The sequence below is a fragment of the Falco cherrug genome, chromosome 14 (genome assembly GCF_023634085.1).
Source record: "Falco cherrug isolate bFalChe1 chromosome 14, bFalChe1.pri, whole genome shotgun sequence".
NCBI lineage: Eukaryota > Metazoa > Chordata > Aves > Falconiformes > Falconidae > Falco > Falco cherrug.
This window is the reverse complement of record NC_073710.1, coordinates 21,721,074-21,742,872: the sequence shown is the minus strand read 5'-3', so window position 1 is coordinate 21,742,872 and position 21,799 is coordinate 21,721,074. Positions and strand designations below refer to the sequence as shown.

At 41.7% G+C, this 21,799-nt stretch overlaps 1 protein-coding gene across 7 annotated transcripts in view; it reads left to right on the top strand.

Moving 5' to 3' along the window:
• ANKRD11 (ankyrin repeat domain containing 11) overlaps nucleotides 1-21,799 on the top strand; it is a 159,865-nt gene that overhangs the window by 9,836 nt on the left and 128,230 nt on the right. For all 7 annotated transcript variants that reach the window (XM_055726918.1, XM_055726911.1, XM_055726916.1 and 4 more), the window contains one exon: nucleotides 17,336-17,415. The gene's annotated coding sequence lies outside the window, so the exon portion shown is untranslated. The remainder of the gene's footprint in view (nucleotides 1-17,335; nucleotides 17,416-21,799) is intronic.

Sequence of the window (21,799 nt, the reverse complement as noted above, 5' to 3'; positions counted from 1 at the left end):
AGTCGTGGATCAGTGACTAAATCAGTTGAAATGATAATGGTAATGCTGCTGTGGGCTCTGCAGCAAGTGATCCTCAGGGAAAGTGGAGCATGACTGGAATATATTTGGTATGTGGATTTGGTGTTTGAGAGTAACCTGAGCTCACCTGTAAAGAGTTTTGTTACCAAGATACTTTCTGACCTAACTTGCTTTTGTCAACATTTGCACCAAATGATTAACAAATGATGCTCTCCGTGAGTGTGGTTATATAAAATGTTAATGTGCAGTGTTTTTTCAGATCAGCTTTATAGCGTGCACAGGGCTTTAAGTCAAACTTCAAAGAAGGTAGTTTGCTTTATGGTTGAACCTATGAGCAGTTTTATGTGCAGGGTGGAGTGAACTTGTGGAGAATATTGCAGTTTTCCCACTGTCATAAAAAGTTATGATCCTCATGATTCAAGTATTGTTCTGTAGGTGGAGGAGAGAGACAGATGCAGAGGTCAGTGGGAGCGTGTACGGAGTAAGTTCAGATGTGTCAGTGGAGTGAATGCAGTCCTCTGTGTTCCCGGCTTGCTGAAACGGGTTCAAAAAGTGCCTTGTGCTCTTTCTGGGTCTTCCTAAGAAACCTGCACCTGTGTTACTTGCGGAACAGGCAGGCCATTTCTATGGGAAAGGAACTTGGCAGGGGGAACCGTGAAACGCGGCTGAGAAGGGTGCTTTTTTCCAATGCAGTATTTTAAACCGTTCTTAAAACGTGGCGCTTCAGAGTGGAAAGGAGACTGTAAGTCAGTTTATAACCTACTTTCTTTCTTTGGGCTTTTCTTTGGGGTACAAGCCAAGTGAGTTAAAGAAATAAATAAGTGGCTGCCTCTTGAATGAGCTTCATTCCAATTAACTTCACTCATGATTCAAAAGATATTTTAAAACTGAGATATATTCCCTCAAGAAAAAAAAGAAAAGGACTGTAGGCTAAGTGATCACGGTGGGAGAGTAGGATAACCTTTTAAAGCCTTAATTGTGGGCTTTTCTAAAAGTATCTGACAAGGGGTTCTGATTGACCTGTGCCGCTTTTAAACTGCGGTGAGGTATAAGGCTCTCCTAGCTGTGGAGTCAGTGCTGCAAATTCTGAGGTATAAAACACTTTTCAGCTTTCAGTAAGTAAGTTATAGCTGATTAAAATAAGGCACTATTCCAGTTTCAGTCAGATCTCTATAAATATTCCAAGTGACTTAACCTCTCATTTAAAACATTTTCTACTGGGATGGGGAGGTATAAATGTGCTCTTTGTTTGCAGCCAGGAAAATTAAAGGATCACAACATTCAAAGCTGTACATGTTAGATCTTTGGAAAAATTGTTTCTTAAAGAATGTAGACCATATCTAAATGTGCAGATACCTTTGTTAAGGTGGTTTGTTTTCCATTCTGTTAGCTTGAAGAATTTTATTCTGAATACATTAAAACTTGGGGGGTGGGGTGGGGGAACTATGATCTTTATCTTTGGATGATCCATTAGCTGTTATAGATTGCCTTTTATTTATTTTTTTGTAAACATATGTGAATGTAAACATTTTATCCAGAATGGCCTTGCAAATGTTCTTGCATTAACATATATTGTCATGGAGAATAATTTTCATTTAACTGTAATTTGCTTTATATTTTCCTCCCTGGTTGCCATAGAAACGCAGTCCGATGTGCCAGTGACTACTCACAGGAGCTAGGTTATGTATTGCCTTTATAATGGACCTCTGTTAATCATGCTGCAGTTTGCACTGAAGGAACCATGATATTTGCAGGAGGCACTTTATTTATATAAACTGTAAGATGCCTGTGGTACCTTGGCTTAATATTCAGAGTTATCAAGGGTGCTTTTCTGTTCTGCAGAAGTTTTGTCATAACTATCATGTATTATGATGATTGTGGAATTGATACATATTTACTTAAATTTAATGTCAGTTAGACTTCATTTTCAATTTTCGTTTCATTTGCTGTAATAGCCTAACTAGTAACACACTTTCCTATGTTCAGTGTAGGATCTTAAATGTTTGAAATACAGCAGTGAAACATTTGTTATCCTTATCTGTGCATAAAAAGTTGACTTGCTTTTCATAATAATGTGTCTGTGTCTTTACGGTGGTGGTTGCAGCCAGGCAAACGCCTTCTCTTCCACCCCAAGCCTGGCTTCTAACAACAGTGAGCTTTGTCTAACAGAGTGATACCAAAGCACTTAGTCATGCTTATAAGGGAAAAAAAAAGTTTCCTTTTGGCTAAGAGCAGGTAGAAAGAGGGTGAAGATGGATTTTAGTCATTTGTTGCCTGTCTGTGGATTTTGGGTCTGTTTTGCACCTCTCGTTTCTGGCTGCCTTGTCCATGTCTACCTCACACCATGGCTGCTCTTCTTCTGTACTGTGCCCACATTTCCTTTTGATTTACTTCCACTCATGAACCCCCCAGGCTCAGAAAATGCAGATGTGAGCATTATATATGTCGACTGCAGCTGGCAGTAGGAAGCTGATTTTACAGCTGAAGATGGTGGGGCCATCCCAAGGCAGAGGTGATTTAAGGCTTTAGATGCTACCCCTGCATACAAGCTGTAGTGTCGTGGTGGGCTTTACCCTCGTCTGAAGGGGCTGGGGGCTGTAAGGGGTCCCGTAAGCACGTAGAAGCGTGTGCTTTCTTGTCTTTACTGTGACTTCAAGGGTAAAGTACAACACGATCTCCAGGAGTATTTGTGCTCAGGTGCGTGATGATTTTGGACAGGCTGAGAAAACAGAATGATGCTGATCTCTGCCTTTGTCCATGTCTTGTTGAATCCTTGGGAGGACTTGCCTTCCAGCTACCGAGATAAGAATCATGGTGGCATTGGTTCAAACTGAACTTGTCAATTAGTGAATGATTCATTTTTGCTTAGGGATGAGCTAAAGGAGAGAAAATCAACCACATGGGATTCTCTTTTGTCTGTGTGCTTTTGTGGCAGTAACCTTAAATTGTAACTGGAGAAGCAAATTTCACTTGCCTTCTGAATCAGACTTCTCAAAATGAATTTCTGGTTCAGTTTTAGGTCTTAAAGAAAATTTGTATGTTAGCCCTTTCTTTCCTGCTCTTCGTGGTTAGACTCCAATTGTTGGTTACCTAAGTCCGGATTACTCCAGGACGCGGATGCTTTCAGATACATATGGTCTCACAGTTATTTCTTGGTACTTTACAGAAAGAATTGGGCAACATTTTGTTCTGTAATGCAGTATTAAGAAACCAAGCATTTTTTTCTGTAATGGTGTGTAAACAAGTAGTGGTAACATCCTATTTGGGGGAGGTAGGGCTAAGGAGGGAAGGCAGGGCTGAATCAAGGTTTATTTTTCTTATACCTACCCACCATATTTTAGTACAGCTTTGCTTGCCTTCCATGAAAGCTGTGAGCTATTACAAATGAACTATGTTTTTTTGAGGTGTATAAGCACAGTGCAGCGTGTGTGCTGTGGGTAGGGAGCAGCCATTTTAATAGATGTTACTCACCTCTGTTCTCCTTGCGTATTCCTGTGTCTTTCACTCTATCATGTTGGTGCTCCTTTGCTGTTTACAAGAGGCGGATGTGATTCATAGTCAAAGGCCAATCTAATTTTAATAAAAGTCTGAAAAATGGCTTGTCTGTAGTCAGGACTTCTGGATATTGTGTACACTGTCGTCCCCCCCCTCCCCCCGCCTTTTTTTTTTCTACCTGTTGTCACATAAATGACAGAATTGACCAATAGTTTGTGTTCTTCAGTGACATGTTTATTCGGGATACTCAGATTTACCTCTTTAAAGGACGTAGGTAATGCATTATGACAATGCCAGCATCTCTAAGCTATCAGATGGGGCAGTCAGACTTGCTGGCAATTTATGAAATAATTAACACTTGTGCTAGGTAATTTGTAGGTTTATCTGAATTTATTGCGTTTTTGTTTTAACTTAAGCTGCTTGAAAATCAAGTGATCCACACTAAATGCTTTATAATTTGGAAGTATTTTGTTTGAGAGTTAAGTATGAAAATATGTAGTTGTGCAAGAAAATATTACAAAGCAGTTTTTCATGCTGGTGTTGAGCTGATATTTCCAGTATCACAGGAACACCCTCATGGGAGTAAAGGTAAAGGTGTATGATGTATGTTTAGCCCGTGGTTCAAGTCAAGGGGATGGTGTTACATTGCTAGAGCATAGCTGGGCATTCTGCTTAACTTAACTTTAAAACAACCAACCAACCAAAATACCCACATGACCCATAAACTGTAGATAGATGGGTGTGTACGATGGCTAATTTGGAGACAGCTTATGTTTTTTGACTTCTTCCCAGGTCTGAGGCAGCTATCTTGGCAAACTTTTGAGGTGTTTTTTTTCCACAGGTGTGGTCCTGAAGGGCTGCTTGATGAATTGCAACGGAGCACAGTTGTAGGTATAAACAAATGCATGTGGTGACTAAGTTACCTTTTGTGGACTCATTGAATAGACTACCTGATTATTGGGTTAAACATTTATTGCTTAGGGAGAGAAGGGCAGAGTGGCTTTGGTGGCAGAGAGAGTATTTGACTTTCTGAAGCTTCACTTTGAGGATATTTTAAGGTTCACTTATTTGCTCTTGGGTTTGGTCTGACAGCTAATACGTTACCTTATCAGAAGTCATGAAGAAGTGTTAATCGCAGATAAAACATTATAAAGCCAGACTGTCGTTCTGCTCCCTCCTTTTTGTGGACACTTTGGTTGACTTTGAGCTACTTGCACCCCATGTCATGCCTTGAAGAAAGCGTTGAATTTAGCTTCATTAATTGTGCTAGAGATCTGGATGGGAAGAGTGCTTTCTAACTCAGCCTGGACACGGTGCTGTTACCAAAAAATGGTGCAAATTTGCTTGAGACGGGGGGCAGCGTAGACTTCAGAGGAGCTGCCTTGTGTGCAGTCATGGGAAGAGGGATTTCTTCAGGGAGTGGGTGTATTGCTTCCTTCTGCTGTGAACAGCCTCTTAATGAACTGCCCTCTCCAGGGTGTAGGGAGATTAACCTCCCATGGCTAACTTCAACCTGAGAGACTTCCACCGTATCGCTGTCTTCAAATGTTTGTGTCTAAAAATACACTTGTGCTGCTGTGCAACAGACTCAAGGCATGTTAATATTATTTCTTAAAGGAGGCAGCTTGTGTTACTGGATGAACTACTGTGTAAATCGTATATTTGCTATGCAGAATTACCATTTTGTTCTTCCAATGGAAGAATGTTCTGGTTGGAATTCCCTCTCTGACAACAATAGCAGAAATGGGGTGGGGTTGTTTGAAAATGTTTAATGGTGAAAAGTTTTAGAGGAGCAAACTCTGCCAAGCTGTGCAAGGCTTTGCCGCGTGATTCCTTCTTACTGTTTAGTCTTCTGCAGAAACGTCTGTGTTCTCACAACTGGCTGGTTGAATGGTTTTGACCACTTCTGTCTCAGAAGCATTCTGTTTAAGAATGCTTTGTCTGTATTGGATCTCATTTGCTCTACTACATTCTCTCATTCAGCTGTGTTCGTTTGGTTGTAATTTAGCACTTGCTTCTCTTCGGATGAGGAAGAATGAAAGCCTACCAGGCTAACACCTATAAGCAGGTGTTTTTCATGTTACTTCTACCTCTGTGTGTGATTTATCTTGGAGGCAGACAGCTTGCTGCCCTCAGTCCCTCACTGTAGTTCCAGACAAATTCAGATGTTGTGCTTCAGCATTTGGCTTGCGAAGTCTCAGTGGTGATGCTTCTGTTTATTATAAGGCTGGTAACTTAGTTTCTAGGTAACTTGGGAGAGTATTTTATGGTAGCAGTAGCACAAGGGCTAGTTTAGACAGTGCGGATAGCTGTAGGTGAGTTTAACTGCCTTGTGTGGAAGGACTTGGTAGCTGCTATTTTTGCAGCAAGTTTTAACTTGAATTCTTGCTGTTTGTGCTGCTGGGGAAGCTGCAGTGGGGCGTTTCGAGGTCTGGGATATAAAATGACTTGCAGCAAATATTGCATAAGTAGGTGTAGCTTTGGTCTTGGCACTTGCCGTTTTCTGTGTGTTCCTATGAGAGAGGCTGTTTTTACCTCTCAAAAGCTATTTAAGATTCAGGGTATATTTTCCTCCTTTCATGTTTGGCTTACCTTGACTCATTTTGATCCAGGAGCTCACCTGCTGCATCTGCTAGACTTTTATCTGCTACACCTGCCTGTGTTTTCCCCAAGATCTGCTGTTGATGCTGATCAGCAATAGGGCTCAGTCGCAAGCTACGTAGACAACCTAAACCATTTGTAAGGAAACTTTCTTTGAAATATGGATGGCATTAGAGGGACTTGGTCTTAAAATTAGAAACTGTTTATAATGCACAGTTGTAGTTGTTTACCTTGAACCATAATTATCTTATTTCCTGAGTTAAAAACGTCACGTCAGCTTGCTGAAGCAAGATTTGATGACAAAGGAATTGTTTTTAGCCACCAGCAGAGCAAAGAACGCTTCAAATGTGTGTCTAAATATGATTTTATAACCTGAAGTATAGCACACTCAGGATTTTAAATTGGCTCTGGAAGTTGTGTGGGCTTATGGGTAGGCCATTTGGCCAGGGATCAAGGGACTGGGTTTAATCCTAACTCTGTCCTTTTGTCCTCTGAGCGTTTTCCTTGCCACCCTCTGTGCTGTTTGTTTGGACGGCAGTGTGTTTGAAGGAAGGGATATGCCCTTTCCCTAGGTGTTTGTTGATTTTCTCGGGGTGTGGTTTTGTGGCAGGGCTGGAGGGGGTTCACTGCTGCTGTGGCGGGGGGCGAGGCTCACCCACCCTCCCCTGCGAGGGCTGCCGCTTCCTGGGGTGCCCCGGCCAGCTCAGCCCCTTGGAGGAGCAAGTGGGAGACCAGTGGGCAGAGGGAGGCGAATAGGCTTTCTGCTGGGCTGGCGGGATAAGCCAGTTTATGGATGAACTTCGGAAGTATCCCGAGGGATCCAGCAGCTGAGCAGGGGCAGAGATGTCCCTGCTCAGCTTGGCTCAGCTGTAACCAGTAACTTCGCCCACAGCCCTTGAGCCCCTCCTGAGGAGCTGGGGTACCACTGACGTACGCAGACAGACATTTGACTTCCTTGTTCTATTATTCAGTAATGCTCTCTGGTGAGTCTCTTGCTGAGGTGGCCTGTGTCCTCCTCTTGCTGTTTTCCAGTCCTGCTTTCTGTAGCTGGGTAGGACTGCAGCAGCCTGCTGCTTCATCACTGTTACCCGGCGCTGCCAGGGTGTTCATTTTTCAGGAGAAAGGAGAACGGGAGGGGAGCAACTTCTTTAATGATGGCAACTGCTACTTAAACTTGTTCAGGTCTTATAATAGAAGGGGTGTGGGGGGAAATCAGTGGAAGGTAGGTGCTTTCAATTTATATGGTATTTTGAAGAATCTTTTTATTCTGACCTTAATTCGCCAGGACCTAGACAATAGGGGAGAGAAGTTGTGTGTAAACCAAGGAGGCACTTCCCCTACCGTTTCCCCTTGCTGTGTAATTTGAGGCGATTGTAAGGTGCTTGTCATAACTCTGGAAACTGAAGAGCTGAATGCATTTTAACAATTGTGTTTTTCACGTGGTTTTCTGGGGAACCTCCTGGGTCATCAAGCCAGGTCTGCTGCTGCGGCTGGTAACGGTGTCATCTAATCCTTATAATGACTGTACGTATCTGGTTGTGAGCCTTTGAGTGAGACCTGCATATTCTTAAGAAAAGAAACCTGTATCTGAGTTAGTGAAGTGTGTGGTTGTAATATTCATAACACTACACTGAATTTTCTTGGCTGAGGAGGTTGTATAATGCTGCTTGGAGTGGGTGATTGTGCACTCCTTGGATAAATTTCCTCTGTTTTTATCTTCTTTGATAGATACTATGTGTACATTTTAAAAGACTGAACAGTGACTTCCTTGACTCCTCCTTGGCTAATTAGTATGTTTTAAAATGGGATACTTGCATCCTTTTCACAAATCAGCTTTCAGAAAGGAAAGGAAATAGTTCTGTTATTAATAGTAATCTGTATCCAGTTTGTCACTGAGTTGCATGGTTGCAAATGTTTGAGACTCTAAAGGTGACAAATGTGTCTTGTCAGTCTTTTTTTTTCTTTTTTTTTTTCCTTCCAAAGAATGGTCTCTGTTTTCTCAATGTGTTAAAATTGAGCACAGAGTGAGAAATTGCAGACTCATATTTTTAAATACAGTGGTGCTCTTCCTAGCCTAGCAGCATCGTTAACCCTCCTTCCTTCCCTGAGAAGAACTTACAAAGGGAATTTGAGTGGATTTGAGTAGTAAGGGGCTCTTTGTAAAAGTTACAGGGAAGGTATTAAGTCTGATGGCAGGAAGTATGTCTTAGACCTGCTTCAGATTTGTATTTAGGAGGAATGACAAGGAGAAGGTACCTGAAATTTGACAGCAGCTGTGATCTAACTTTAAATTACTGGTTTAAACCCAGAGAACATACTTCTTGCTTTCACTGGGTTGTTTAAAGCGAGCATCTTGAAGCTTAATTAGGACAGGTTGAAGCTTCAAGATTTTCTTAGCTTGGTCTCGTTCTGTTTGGCATGGTGGGTTTTTTTGAGCTCTAAGATGGGCAGTGCTTTTGCCTGTCTTCAGAATTCACCTTTGAGTTCCCTTTTGATGGTGTTTCAGTGTGTTTTTATCATGTGTCTTTTAGCTCTCAAATGGTAGAAATTCCCCTAGGCCACTGGGGTTATTTTTGTTTTTAAGTGCAGGCAGGATGGCTATGATGAATGTAAGCTAGGAAACTGGCAGCTCAATTTGTTTGCCAGATGAATCTGTTGCAATTCTTTACCCAATTCCTGTCCACAGGCATCTATAAATCTGGCTGTTTTTTGTTAAAAGCTTAAATTCTGTAGGTTTTTAATATATGGTAAGTTTTCTAGTAACTGCTTAATTTCTTTTAGTTTTCCCATAAACCTTCCTAATTGTCAACATCTGGGAATATTACTGCTCATGTGGTTGACTCTGGTAGTGCTAGTTTGCCTTTATTTCTACTTGTTTGTATGCCTAAGAAGAGCATTTGTTCTCTTTGCCTCCTGCCTTTTACGTGAACTTACTGAGGTTTGGTTTTGTGTTGACCTGAAATTCTTCTTCTGGATACACACATTCTGAAATGTTTGATTTTCAGTTATGTTATGCCCTTCATTTTACATGCCTACATGTATGTTGCTGTACTTAAGCTTTAAAAACAGTGCTATTCATACTGGCTTTGTATTGTCAGGCTACAGAATAACTGGATTGGAATTTTGCTACTTCTCAGATGGGGCTCAGCAAATGTTTAGGATACAGAGGTTGCAATTTCTGCTCATTATCATGTGAACTAAAAATAATCATGGAACAGTTTTGCTTTGAATATCCACACTATTGTCTGTCCTGGGTCTCTTCCAAATGGCTTAAGAATTAACAGCTTACTACACACTGAAATAAACAGCTTGAGGGTTCTGTACATCTTGTTGCTGAATTTTATGGCTGGATAGCTCACCAGTTCAGGTTATTTGAAAGTAGATATGATGCTGCTGTTCTGTGCTGATTTTCTCGGAAACGCATTCTCGTGGTCTTAATGTGTATATTCATTTTTGCTGTGTACCAGTAATAACAGTGTGTTCTTCCAAAGCAAGACAGTGGGTTTTTGCTTTGCACGTGCAGATAATTTAATAAAGAAATGAGCCCGATGATGCATCTTTTTGGAAGAGATTCAGCCAGGCTGGAAAGACCCAGCAGTCTTAGGTAATTACATTTCATATTGGAGCTCTAAAAAAGACAAATGATAAGGTCTGGGGGATTATTTGGAAGCATTGGGGCTGACAAACAAGGACGCCTATAGCTCCCTGGGCGGCTGAAGTGACACTGGATAACCATTTTTGGGTGCCCAACCATTTTCTTATTTCCATCCATGATAGAGATGGCCATTTGATGTACATTAATGCTGGTATAGGGCAAGCATTGCTAGTGTAGTTAAGACGTCTTTATCTGTTCGGTGATAAAAGTGTGTAATCTTTAAAGTATTTAACATTTTTTTTTTTTTAGAAGTAGGAGAGTTTTCTTTATTAATTTATGCAGACTAAATTGTAGCATGGAAAACAGCATGTCCTTTACATTGGCAGACCAAGCCTTGTCTCTGCTTGCTAGTACAGAAGGGCAAGCTGTAGCCTTGAGCTTCAGTCCAAGGTTGGTTAAAGAAATCACAGAAGCTGTATTTTGACTTAATACTTTCCACTCATCAGAGAAGCCACAGAAGAGGGTGGTAAGGGTGAAGGAGGAGAGATGAGGGAACATGCTTGTATATTTCCAGAACTCTTAACTTCGTGCACAGAATAGAAAAATCTGGTTCAGTGGAAACTGTTCAGGCTTGCTTTGCTCTTCTGCCACATCACACCAAGGAAAAAAGAGTTACTTCAATGATTTAAGCTTTCAGGTTATGCTGGGAGCTGGGACACTTCTGACAGCCCCAGTTTTTTACCCTACCAAGTACCTTTAAGGCTGCTTTCACAGATCATTCTAGGAGAAATGATAGGTAGTTTTAGAGGTTAGCAATTTGAGATACTCTTGAAGGTAGGGAAATTTAAAGTCTGATGTGAAGAAACCAGATAGCCAGTAGTAAAGTTGGTGTGTCTAGTAATTTCAGAGTTTATTGCTCAGCTACATGTTGTGTGTTTGTAAGGGTCAAACTCAGTGAAATGTTAGGCTTCTGCTGCTAATTGGTTTTTTTGTTTAATACAATTCAAACACAGCATAAAAGTGTATAACTACTTCTTTTGACCTACTGAAATGAACTACAGAATTTTTATTTGGACTTCTCAAGTCTCATTTCTGTAATGGGACAGAAACCTACTGTACACAAGTGTCATTTCCCATTCTCCTTGCAAGCACAATGTTCAGAGTATTTGTGAAGTAGACAGCAATGGTGTGCAGTGATCCTTGGGGTCAGCCAAGAATATTGGTGATGGAAGTGGAGTCCAATCGTTGTATCAGTGTATAAATGCTGCAGCTGGTGTCGTTTAATGAATAGAAAAAAAGCACAAATGTTGAGGAATACCTGAAACACATTGAAAGTAGTTATTTGACATCACAGATTCTGGGTTTTTCACTGGGTTCATTCACTGGAGGTCTCTAAACAGCTTAGTTGTTCCTGGATTGAGACTACTGTCCACCTCCAGTTTCCTGTGGACTCTGTTGTCCATGTCAGACTTCCAGTTAAAACACTTAAAAGGACAATTTGGATCCACAGGAATTGCATCTTTCCCTTCCATCGTGCTTGTTTCGGTGGGAAGAATTGAGCCTCAGACTCTTCAGCCCACACAGAACTATCTTGATCTGTATTTTTGAGGACAGTATCGGGTTATTTTGTATTTTATCAAGTGGCAAAGATGACAGGAGCTTTAAAAAATGTAGATCTCAGCATACATGTTATCTGCAGGGCAAAATAAAGGAACTTTTGAGAACAAGAATATGTTACCTACTTAGTTTCTGAAAGCTATCAAATTAAATTTTACTTGATGTTTCAATTTTGTCATGATCGAACATACTGAAAGGTGGGTTTTTTCCTTTTTTTTTCTTTTAAGTACTAGTGGAGTTCTCTGCACTTGTGTAATTGGTACTGTATGAGCATAGCTGGCTATTATAATTGCTTCAGAAATACTTGCTTCTTTGTAAATTCTAGTGAGTGGCAGTTTTTGTAGCTCATATCACTACCAGAAATTTCTTAAAATGTAGGGACAGCTGCATGTGTGAGCAACTGTGACTGGTCTCACTGAACATAACAGTTTGCTCAGCATGCATTTGTTTGGAGGTGGTTGGTCTGTAAGCTGCTGATAGGATGCAGGGCATTTCAGTTAAAGGCATGTTATTTATCTCTAATTTCTGCCTAGTTCTTGGAAAGAAATCTCCCCCCCCCCCCAATCTCCAGTGCAACACCTCTCCTTTTCCTTCCTCTTTCTAAATAGCGTCAAGCTGTGTAGAGTGGTCTGGGTGTGCTTCTCCAGGCTCTTGAGTGAAATCGCCACAAATCTGATGATCTTTATTGGCCGTATGTCTGTCAGCGGGCTGGAGGAAAGCCCTCACTGCTGCGGTGGGCAGGACTGTTCTTGGCTTTCAAGGTGGTGTGAGAAAAACCTACAGAATGAAGGGGAGGCAATAATTTCTACACTGTTTTTGTATATGTGGCATTTTATTTTTTTCCTCGAACTCTAACACTTGTCTGGATTCTTAAGCGACATGGGTGCTGTAACCAGGCAGGAATAGAATCCCTGTTGTTGCAGAAGGTTCCTACAAATACTCCTAGAAGATCTGTAGTTGATAGTAAGTACAGGGGGTTGGCAGTGCTGTCTGCTTATGGATTCCCCCCATTTTCATTCAGATTCTTGAATTATAATGTGATTTGTTTTGGTTTTTTTACAGTTTCTGAGAATAAGTGTTCTTCACCATTTCAGCAGGGTGAAAGATCAGTTTTTGTATACAGGGTGCTGTGCAGGCAGTCTCTCACAGTTGTTCTGAGCATGCCTATGGGGGTGCGTTGGAAACCATTTCTCCCACCCCCCCCCAGTTTGTTGTGCCTGTGCCTCCTTGAGTTCTGTATCTGAGGTAATGGAGCATATCTGAAAGCGTGAGCTCATTGGTGTCTTGTGTGTTCCCCAGTGTATATTTTTACTGAAGCCCTCAGAGAGATGCCTTATTGAAATTCTGTCTCTCCCTGAAATTATTTTGAGGGAAGCAGATGAGCGCTGTGGAAAAGGGCTGTCCTACTCCCTAGAGATTTTTTTCCATTCTCAAGTTGGTCTAAACCAGAATCTAAATATCACACTGATATCCTGTTATGCTTCTTAGTTCTGCATCACCATAAAATCTGAATTGATGCAAGCCTGTCTTTAAATCAAAATACAACTTTTTGCTTCAAAGAAGCACTAACAAAAAACGTAGTTGCTTGTGGGGAGTTTGGCCTCTTGGTTGCTTGAAATGAGGCTTTGGCAGATGGCTTCTTTCTTACTCCCTGTAACATGGAGATTTAAGTAGAACCCTTTCTGCATTCTGTTGATCAAATTTAGAAATATTTAGATGTATAAAATTGTTGAATCTTGAACATATTTTTTAATAGTGACCCTTCTAAGTGACTCTGCGCCTGTACAGAACTGGCCTGGGTTTTTTTTTTGTTTGTTTGTTTTTTTTTTTTTTCTTTTATGGCTGACATCAGTGTATCGAGCCACCTTCCACCTTGCTGCTGGAACTAGTTAGTGTTCCTCTGCCAGTTTGCAACTGCCTGGCCAAGCTGCTTTGATGCAAGTAGTCTATAGTTATCTTAATGCAAGTATACTTGGGTTTTTTCAGGTCACATCTTGTGGTTGTAAAGCATTTTCCACCTTCAAATACTGATTGCTGTGAAGTTACAAGATACCCTTTTATTAAAGAAGTTTGAATTACTTAATTCCTGGATTTTTTCAGTGAAAGCCAGCAAAAGCTGTACCCTGCACTCTTGATCTGAAGCTTACTGATTGGTGTGGGCATGCAGCAAGAAGAATCAGTAAGTGATCTGTGGGGAGCTGCTGAGGACTTACATGGTCAATGTTACAGAACAAGAGTTGGTGGGAGAATTTAGAGGCTGAAACTTTTTTTTTTTAATGGAACTCTCTGCTTACCCAGAGTTTCCAAATTACTTCACATTAATGTAAAATAAAACATCACAGGTCTTGAAAGACTGAGCCTGTTTTTAAAACAGAACCTGGTCACCTTGAACACTTTAATTATTTGGGATTTATACTACCATTTCAATGTGAAGGAAGACTGAATGTCTGCCATTTTGCATTGCAAAATGATTTCTGTGTAGCTACAGTTAGCTCGGCATGCACCAGAGTGTTGTCCAGTGGTCAGCGTTTTAAGTTCACAGAAGGGAAAACAAGGATTGTAATGTTAGTTTGTGAAGTGATATGTTTTTGTCAGAAGCTAAGAAAATTGAGTGGATAAATGTGTGTAACGTTATTAGTTTAGGCTTTTGGAAGTGAAGCTAGTTTTAAGTTGACATATAGGATACTGCACAACAGCAGTGCTGTGTGAGGGACCCAAATATGTATAGCCAGACAGGTATTACCCATGATCTGTGCGTTGGGCATCTTCCACTGAAGTATTAGCTGTACTTCAGAAGTAATTTCATAACCATTTTGTAAAAAAAATAAAAATAATGGTACCCTATTCCTTATGAAAGTTGTTTGGCTCATATGTGGTCACTATTTCAGTGTTACAACACTTAATGTATGTTTTATATATGAATTAAGTAATGAATAAAATTGCTCTACATAGGCCAGGAAGCAGGTGTGAATAGAACTTCAAAATTGTGTATCGGTACGTCACTGGACAGGATTTCTGTAGACTTTTTGATAATTTTGTTCACAATTGATCATAGTCACTGCTATCAGCAAGTAGCACTACTGAATTTTGAGATAATGTATTTGGAAGTTCAGCTTCCCCCCAGCCCCAGTTTATCTTTTATTACTGTTTAAGTGGATAGCTCTTATTAGAGTTGTGACTTCTGTTACGGAGAAGAAGAATATAACAGGAGCAGAGGAATCGTGCTGGAAAAAATGCTGTGTGGATATTGTCATCACACTCCATAGGACTGCAGTTCCCCATCAGGGGATCCTTCAGTGCCCCAGGACTCGCTTGCCTTGGGAAAACACAGGAGGTAGCTGTATGTCTTTATCTCCTTTGCTTTTTTGAAAGAAAAGTGCCACAGAACTTTAATTTGTTTCCTTTTTTGCTCCTTTGGAAAAGTTCACCTGCTGCAGGATTTACTTTGAGTCATGACCACGCGCCTTTGTGTGTTCCTTTGGATTTTCTGGTTTTACTTTGGCCTGCTCCTTTTAGCTGTGGTTCCTAAGGCTTGCCTCAGCTTAGTTGGTAGCAGCTCTGGGTTGGATGCAGCTGTGTTCATCATCTGGAAATCTTCCCTTTGACTTTTCATCAGGGAGTGAAAGTTTCTCAAAACAAACCAGGCTTTCCCAGGGCTCCCAGTCCCCTCGGCTCTATATCCCGGTCAGCCGTGCAGTCTCTCCTGGATGGTTATTTAAAGACCATCCTGTTGGAAAGCAGGTGTCCAAATCCAGCTACATCAGCGAAGTGCTTTGTAAGGTGATGGGCAGCAGTGAAGTATAAAATTGAACTGCAAGTCATGAGCTCTACACAGGCCAGTCCTGTGGACTGCGAAGTTGTGAGAACATCATAGGAAACTAAATCTGTTGCTGTTTAAAGAAGCGTTGCACTCTGGAGTGTGGTGTGAGGGAGCTGGGCCTTGGAAGTTGTGGAGGCAGAATTCGGGAGGATAATAATAGACTAAAACAAGGTTTTAAAAGTAGTGGTTGGCTGTCCCAAAGGAGCTCCACAGTAAAGGCATCTGTGTGTGAGAGGTTTTACAAAAAGAACACAAGAAGCAGAATGTAGTTAGGAGGGGGACCAGTATGTGAAGGTCCTAGGAGTTAGGGTGGTGGTCAAGTTGGGGAGCTTTGGCACTTTGTAAGGCGCAGCTGTAAGTGGAGTAGGTGAACAAAAGTGGTAGGTAGTTTTGCTGAAATGCACGTTTTGTACTTTGTAGTTCCCCACTTGTAACTTTATATATGCGAGGTTTTGAGTATAAAATTGGTTTTTAGAACTTTTCCTTTCAGAAGAAAAGGTACTTTGGAAGAAACCCAAATTTTCCGTTGTCAGCTGGAACAGGGGTTGGTCACTGTGTCCCTTAGTGTGGTTTACAGAGTCTAGAGTTCAGGTGGGACGTGGGATTTGAAGAAGGGAATTTGGCATTGAGCACTATGGCATTGGCAGTGAACCCTTTAACCTGTTTGTCTGAACCAGAATAACTTCAGTCGGATGGGGCAAAGCCCAGTGCCTGTGCTTCAGGTTACTGCTGCTTGCCTGGCACAGCTGAGATTTAGCAGTTGTAGTCTGCGGTACGTCATCAGCTTATTTCTTTTTACAAAGTTCCGCTATTGAGCTGCTTCGCTGTGGAAGCATAGCAGAAGCTCAGGTATTGCTGTTATATATCTAATGCATGTTTTGAAGAAATTTTGCTTTTTTGTTTGGAGCACATATTGACTCTTTCCGTATTTACAGGTCCCTTACGGGTAGAAGTAAGAACCCGCTAATGCTCAGTGGATATCAGGAAGCGTTTTGGTTTGACATGGATGTAAAAAAATCCTGGGATAAGACAATGTTTTACGTGTGGCTCTGCCCACGCTTTCTGGTCTTCCACATTGCAAACCCTCAAAAGTGCTTATTTGTAGTTCGGGCTTGCCCTTGCTCGTATAACTTGGACAGGCTCCTACTGAGCTGTGCTGTCTGAAACTTGTCCCCTCTGCAGCTGGGGAGCAGGTCAGAGCACCTGAAAACCAGTATTGACTTCTGTGGAGATCTCATCTGGAACAGACTAGTTTGCTCTGGCTGGGAGAGAAATTTATTTCTGAGCAAACGTGCTTGTCAGGCATGCAGGCGAAGCTGGGTGACTCACAAGAGAGGCCGGGTTTAGCTGCAGCCCTAACGCTTGTCAAGCAAGTTGGGTTTCTGCACACGCTGACGTGACAGTCACCTGAGACTGCTCAGCTCCACACAGCTGAGCCTTCCTCTGTCGTGAGAAGTGGTGAAGGGCTCAGGTACTGCATTTCGGGCTCAGAATCGTCTGCCAACCCTTTCATGTACACATTCAGTTGCCCAGTTAATGAATGGAATTCCTCATTGCTGTGGGTGCTGAGAGCTCCTGGTGGTTCGTGCCCGATGTCACTTTGGGAATTTGTAGCTGGAAAAATATCCTTGAAAAGTGCAGCAAGACCTGTTTAAAAAAAAAAAAAAAAAAAAAAAAATTAGAAGCTTGTAATAGATTAGCTGCTATTCAGAGCAAGGATCTGAAGGTATGTTTAAAAAGAAAGTGCTTGTGTCACGGGTAATTCCACATAAGTTGTTCAAGAAAGTGAATTACTGGGACAGGGCACCTGGTAGCACAACGTGGGCAGTTCACTCTCTCCCTGCGTAGTCTGTCGGTTCATGAGTTTCTCACAGTTGGGGGGGTGACATACATTTTTTCCGTAAATAAAATGACTGTAAAACCACACAGATGGTTACAGAAACCTTGAGACAAGTAAATTTTTCTTCTAATCAAATAGAAGAAAGTTATGGAACTTGGCTGATGCTCTGCTAAGCTTTTCACAGTTTCTTTTATTATTCTGTTTGTGCAGATTCCCAATCAGAAACTTTATTTCTGGATCAGGCAAGGATTTGTATTTAGTAGCCTTCATGTACTCAAATACGGCATGCTTGTGGTGAATAAAATTATGTGCTTTAACTTTCTAATGAACAAATCCCTCTGTTTTTCAGATTACACAGTGTTTTTGGGACACATCTCTGTTGGATTTTAATATATGTCCTGCTAACAACAGCTTTCAACTATGGAATCGGTAAATACTTACCTTGCTTCTGTCCAAATTTTCTGTTTTATTACTGAACAAGTGCTTGTGTCCATGTTGATGTGTTTGGATTGGTTTTGTGCTGGTTTACCCCCTCCACCCCCCCGCCTTTTTTTTCTTTTATTTTCTGAAATTTGAAGGTGAAAATTGCAAACTTCCACGGAATAACTTAAAGGTACTAACCCAGAATATATTGGGAGAAGTCTTTAGTTCCAAGATGCCCTTTCACTTTTACATAACATCAAGTGTAGCAAGTTTTTCCCTAACTTAAAGTTAACTTTCCTGTGGGGGCAGTTCCAGCACTGGTTTGTCCAACAGACTGTGTAGTTTGTTGGTGCTGTTGACTTCTGAGTGTTAAATACTCTCCTGCCTCTAGTATATCATGGTTCTCCACTTTGAAAAAGTCTTTGTAAGAAAAAAGTTATTAAAAAGTGCCAGTTGCACAGTGTTATGTCTCCTTGTGATTAGTATAATTGAAACAGATGGCACCTATGTTTCATTTTGGGCAGAGAAACCTCCCAATATGCCGAGAGTACAGTTTGATTTTGCATTAGGATTCAACTTTTTGGTAGCATCAGCAGATGTAGAAATAATAGGCTGTCTTGGAGTGGAATTTAGGGGAGGGGAAAAAAGATTTTTGCCTCAGTATTTCTGAGAGAGGTGGGTGCTGTTCTCTGGAAAGCAAAATGATGTAGCTGGTAGGAAGGAGTTTGTTCTTGCTGAGTTTTTTTGCAGTGCTGGCAGTTTGGTGTGTTGCAAGCTGAATAAAAGCTGTTGTTTGCTGCTGTCCATGAGCTCAGCTTTGCAGTGCCTGTCGAGGTGGTGTTATGGAGGGGAAGCGCATTGGTGCAGGGTTCAAGGTCATCCTCAGTGTGCCCAGAAACGCTATGGAGAAGGCGCTCAGTGGATAACCTACGGTGTGTTGCTTCTGCTGTGGCACCTTGGGTACTTGGCTGACCTCTTGGTTTATGCTGCAGTGGGATTATTTGTGTTGAAGTTGTTAATACGATAAAAGGCCATTATTGAAGGAGAGTTTCTCTATGTGGAAATACAGGTCTGCTCTGTTAGGTGGCTTTGAAAGCTGGTAAGTTTCTTTCATCCTGGATTTTCAGAAACCAAACAAAAGAATCTTACTCCTCAGTGTTCTATGTAGTAAATCTTAGTTATTTATTATTTAGCTTGTCTGTAATAATTCCAAGGTATTTAGATGGAGAGAAGATGTTATTTCAGTTTCCCTTGGTGAATATTAATAGTGGTAGAAGCCTTTCACAGTGAAACAAAACGGACTAGGCATCAGTAACTCTCCCCTGCTGCAGTTAAGTAATTAAAGTGTATCAAGTGTGAGACCTTTTGCTGTAGTGTGCAGTAACTCTTTCTTTAATGGGTGCTCTGCAGTCCCCTGAAAAACTGAACTGAATCCTAACATCAATTATAAACCAGGTTGTTTACTACCTATTACATTTCATAGTTCGTTACGATGATTTTTCATTTAGAGTTTTGAAGTAAATGGTGTTTTGCTTTCCTGAATGCAAACCGTGCTTTTAAAAACAGGATAGAATTAATTGCAATACCTTCCACTTTATCAAAAACTTAATAAATGTTCAAACATATTTGCACAGTATACTTGCCCACTGGGCAAAATGGCTTGCTTCCTGACAGATTACAGAGCATTACGGTGGCTTGCGTCTCTCCAGGGCCTTTTGTCTGCATCACCTGCCTTTTGGCCACTAATACCTTTTAGGGTTATTACTGAGCTTAAATTATGCGCTGCATTGCTGTGGTAGCTGCCCTTTAGAAAAGTTTGCCGTGTAGGCTTTTCTCCATCTTTAGCCCTTTTCTCTTTGGACGTTTTGTACTTTATCTGAAGCTGCGCTGTGTTGATTGTGGGTCTAGCTGAAACCGTGGATGGAAGAACTTGACAGATGAAGGTTAAGGATGTATCATGTGACAAAGCATTCAGACTGCAGAAAGAAATAATTACTTAGGAAGTCAGATGTTTCTCTGACTTCTGAAACAAAACAAAAAAGAGTGATTTTGCTTTGTGGGTTGTGTGAGCCCTGGGAGGAGACAGTTGAGTGACCTTTTCCAGTAAAATTGGTTTTTATCTGCTGCTCTGCAGAGACAGACAATTGTGTTACTTAAAATGCATACTGGTCTGGGGTCTAATAGCTCCATTCCTGGGCCCCTGCAGTATGGAGATACTGGCGAGAAGAGAACATCAGAATCCTCCAGTGCTGGCTGAAAAAAAATTACCCAAACCTGGCATGTTCTGAAACTGTAGAGGTGAGTTCATAGGCTTTGTGCTGTCGGGGAGGCTGTGGCATACACGATCACTGCAGTTTATCACGCAGGTTCCAGCCAGTGCGCTGATGTGCAGTTTATGCCATCCTCTGAGTAGCCCAAAGATTGAACAGAATTCATGTCTGGCCCAAGCTTGAGTAAAAACTTCTCCTCCTAAAAAGCAATGATTCTAAAAGCAGGTCATCATCTTTGACTCCTGAGGCTGTGTATGCTTAAAACCCTGGGGTGCTTCCATACCCAAGTGCCAGACTAGCAGTGTGATGATGTGTCACCTTCCGTCTTGTCTGAGGAGTAGCTGTTGTCATGAAAGTGCTCAGCTTTCGTCACTTGTCCATTCGTGACCATGAGAATGAGGTTGCCTTTGCTGTAAACCTGTGAGTGAAAATGCACTGGGGCACAAAACTGGTTTGTTTTTTTTCTCCTCTGTCCAAGCAACATGATCTGAAGAATGCTGCATGGATTCCCCACTGAAAGGGACTAAGGAGCCTGACTTCCAGGACCAAGTTTACCTCTGTAGTAAAATCCTGCTGTGTTCACTATTCCGACAATGCTGTCCCATGCTTTGAGGCTTGGCTAATGGAAGTAAAGCTTCAGTGCTGGAAGGGGACTTGGAGGGGGTACCACTGTGCTGTCCCCTTCAGTTGCAAACCTAATGCAGGGTGTTTCTGTGCCTGGGAGGTGGTTTGTTCCCATCACATATGCCAATACCAGTGGTTGTGATGGTGTGCTGTTAAGCTGATGCCCAAGATATTCAGCATTTAAATAAAACATAAATGTTTAGAGGTTTATGTGGACTGTTTGTGGCATGATGTGCTGACCCAGAAGTAGTTGCATTGGTGCAGCTGGAGGACCAGTAATGTTGCGGTATTTTGCAGGGAGGGAGCGGAGGACCTTGTTCCACCGTAGGAAGTGCTATGAAAGTCTGAGATTTCTCCATCTTGGTAGATGGCTCCTTTATTGTGAAATACAGGAGATGCTACAAACATTGCTAACCCTTAGTTCTCTAAAAGAGACTTAAGGGGTTTTGTGCATGTTTTTAGGTTCTCCGTTCCCGCCCCCCCCCATCATCCTGTGCTCCCCCCACCCCCCAGCTTTCTGTAGTAGAGGACCTATCTAAATGAGTGGAGAAAAAGGGAGCTCAGTTGACTGTGTGAGTTGCCAGCTTCATGCAGTATGAGCAGCCGCAACACAGCACCTCTCATGCTGCAATGAGTAGGACAGGTATTTTCTCACTAAACAGTTTTGAACAGTTTGCTCAAAACAAGCCAGGTCCATCGTGGTAGCTGCTTTTTGCTTGTTGACAGCAAGAAATTGCTCCATTGCACTGGGCTTGTTTTGGGGTTCAATGACTCGACTGATTCGCAGAGCTGGTCCCCAGCGCTGGAGCTGATGGCTGGTGTGATTCGTGCTTTCCTGATGTCTTCAGTAGGGGAAGCAGAGGGGTCAAGGCTTTCTCCAAGCAGCAGAGAGATTGCAGTGGCTTTTGATGGTGGTTTTGGCAGTGGTATTTTTACGGAGTTCATAATGAATATGTAGGTGTAAGATTAAAAGAATGAATAAGGTAGGGCTGCTAAACAGAATTGCTTTTCAGAGCTGCAGCCGTGCCTTGTTCTGACCTCCTGAGAAGGATACAATTGTAAAGCTGAGGCCCGTAGTGGAAAAGCAATTACAATACATGCTTCCAGGATTGAATTGTCCTCTGAAAGTCAGATGCTGCAATAATGGTAGTGTTGTTTAGGTGAAACGTGACTTTACTTAACTGCTTGGTGTTTTTCTATTAATGTTCTTTAATATGTTCATATACAGTTTTCAATTCTTACTGCTTTGGGGAAAATAAAGCTTAGTGTTCCACAAGGAAGATATTTCTTTGCATAGAAGTGTTCTTCTGAGCTCTCTGGCTTTTTTCCACATCTTTCAATTCTTATCCCTTCCGAATTAGAGGGGTTGGAAGATAACACAACAGAAGTGCAGCGTATGGTTTTTTTTATTTAACATGTCGGTCACAGCCGAGCTGAGCAGGGAGGCTTTCTGTGTGGGTCTGGGGTATGGTTCGAAAGCACTGTTTTTTGGGGGT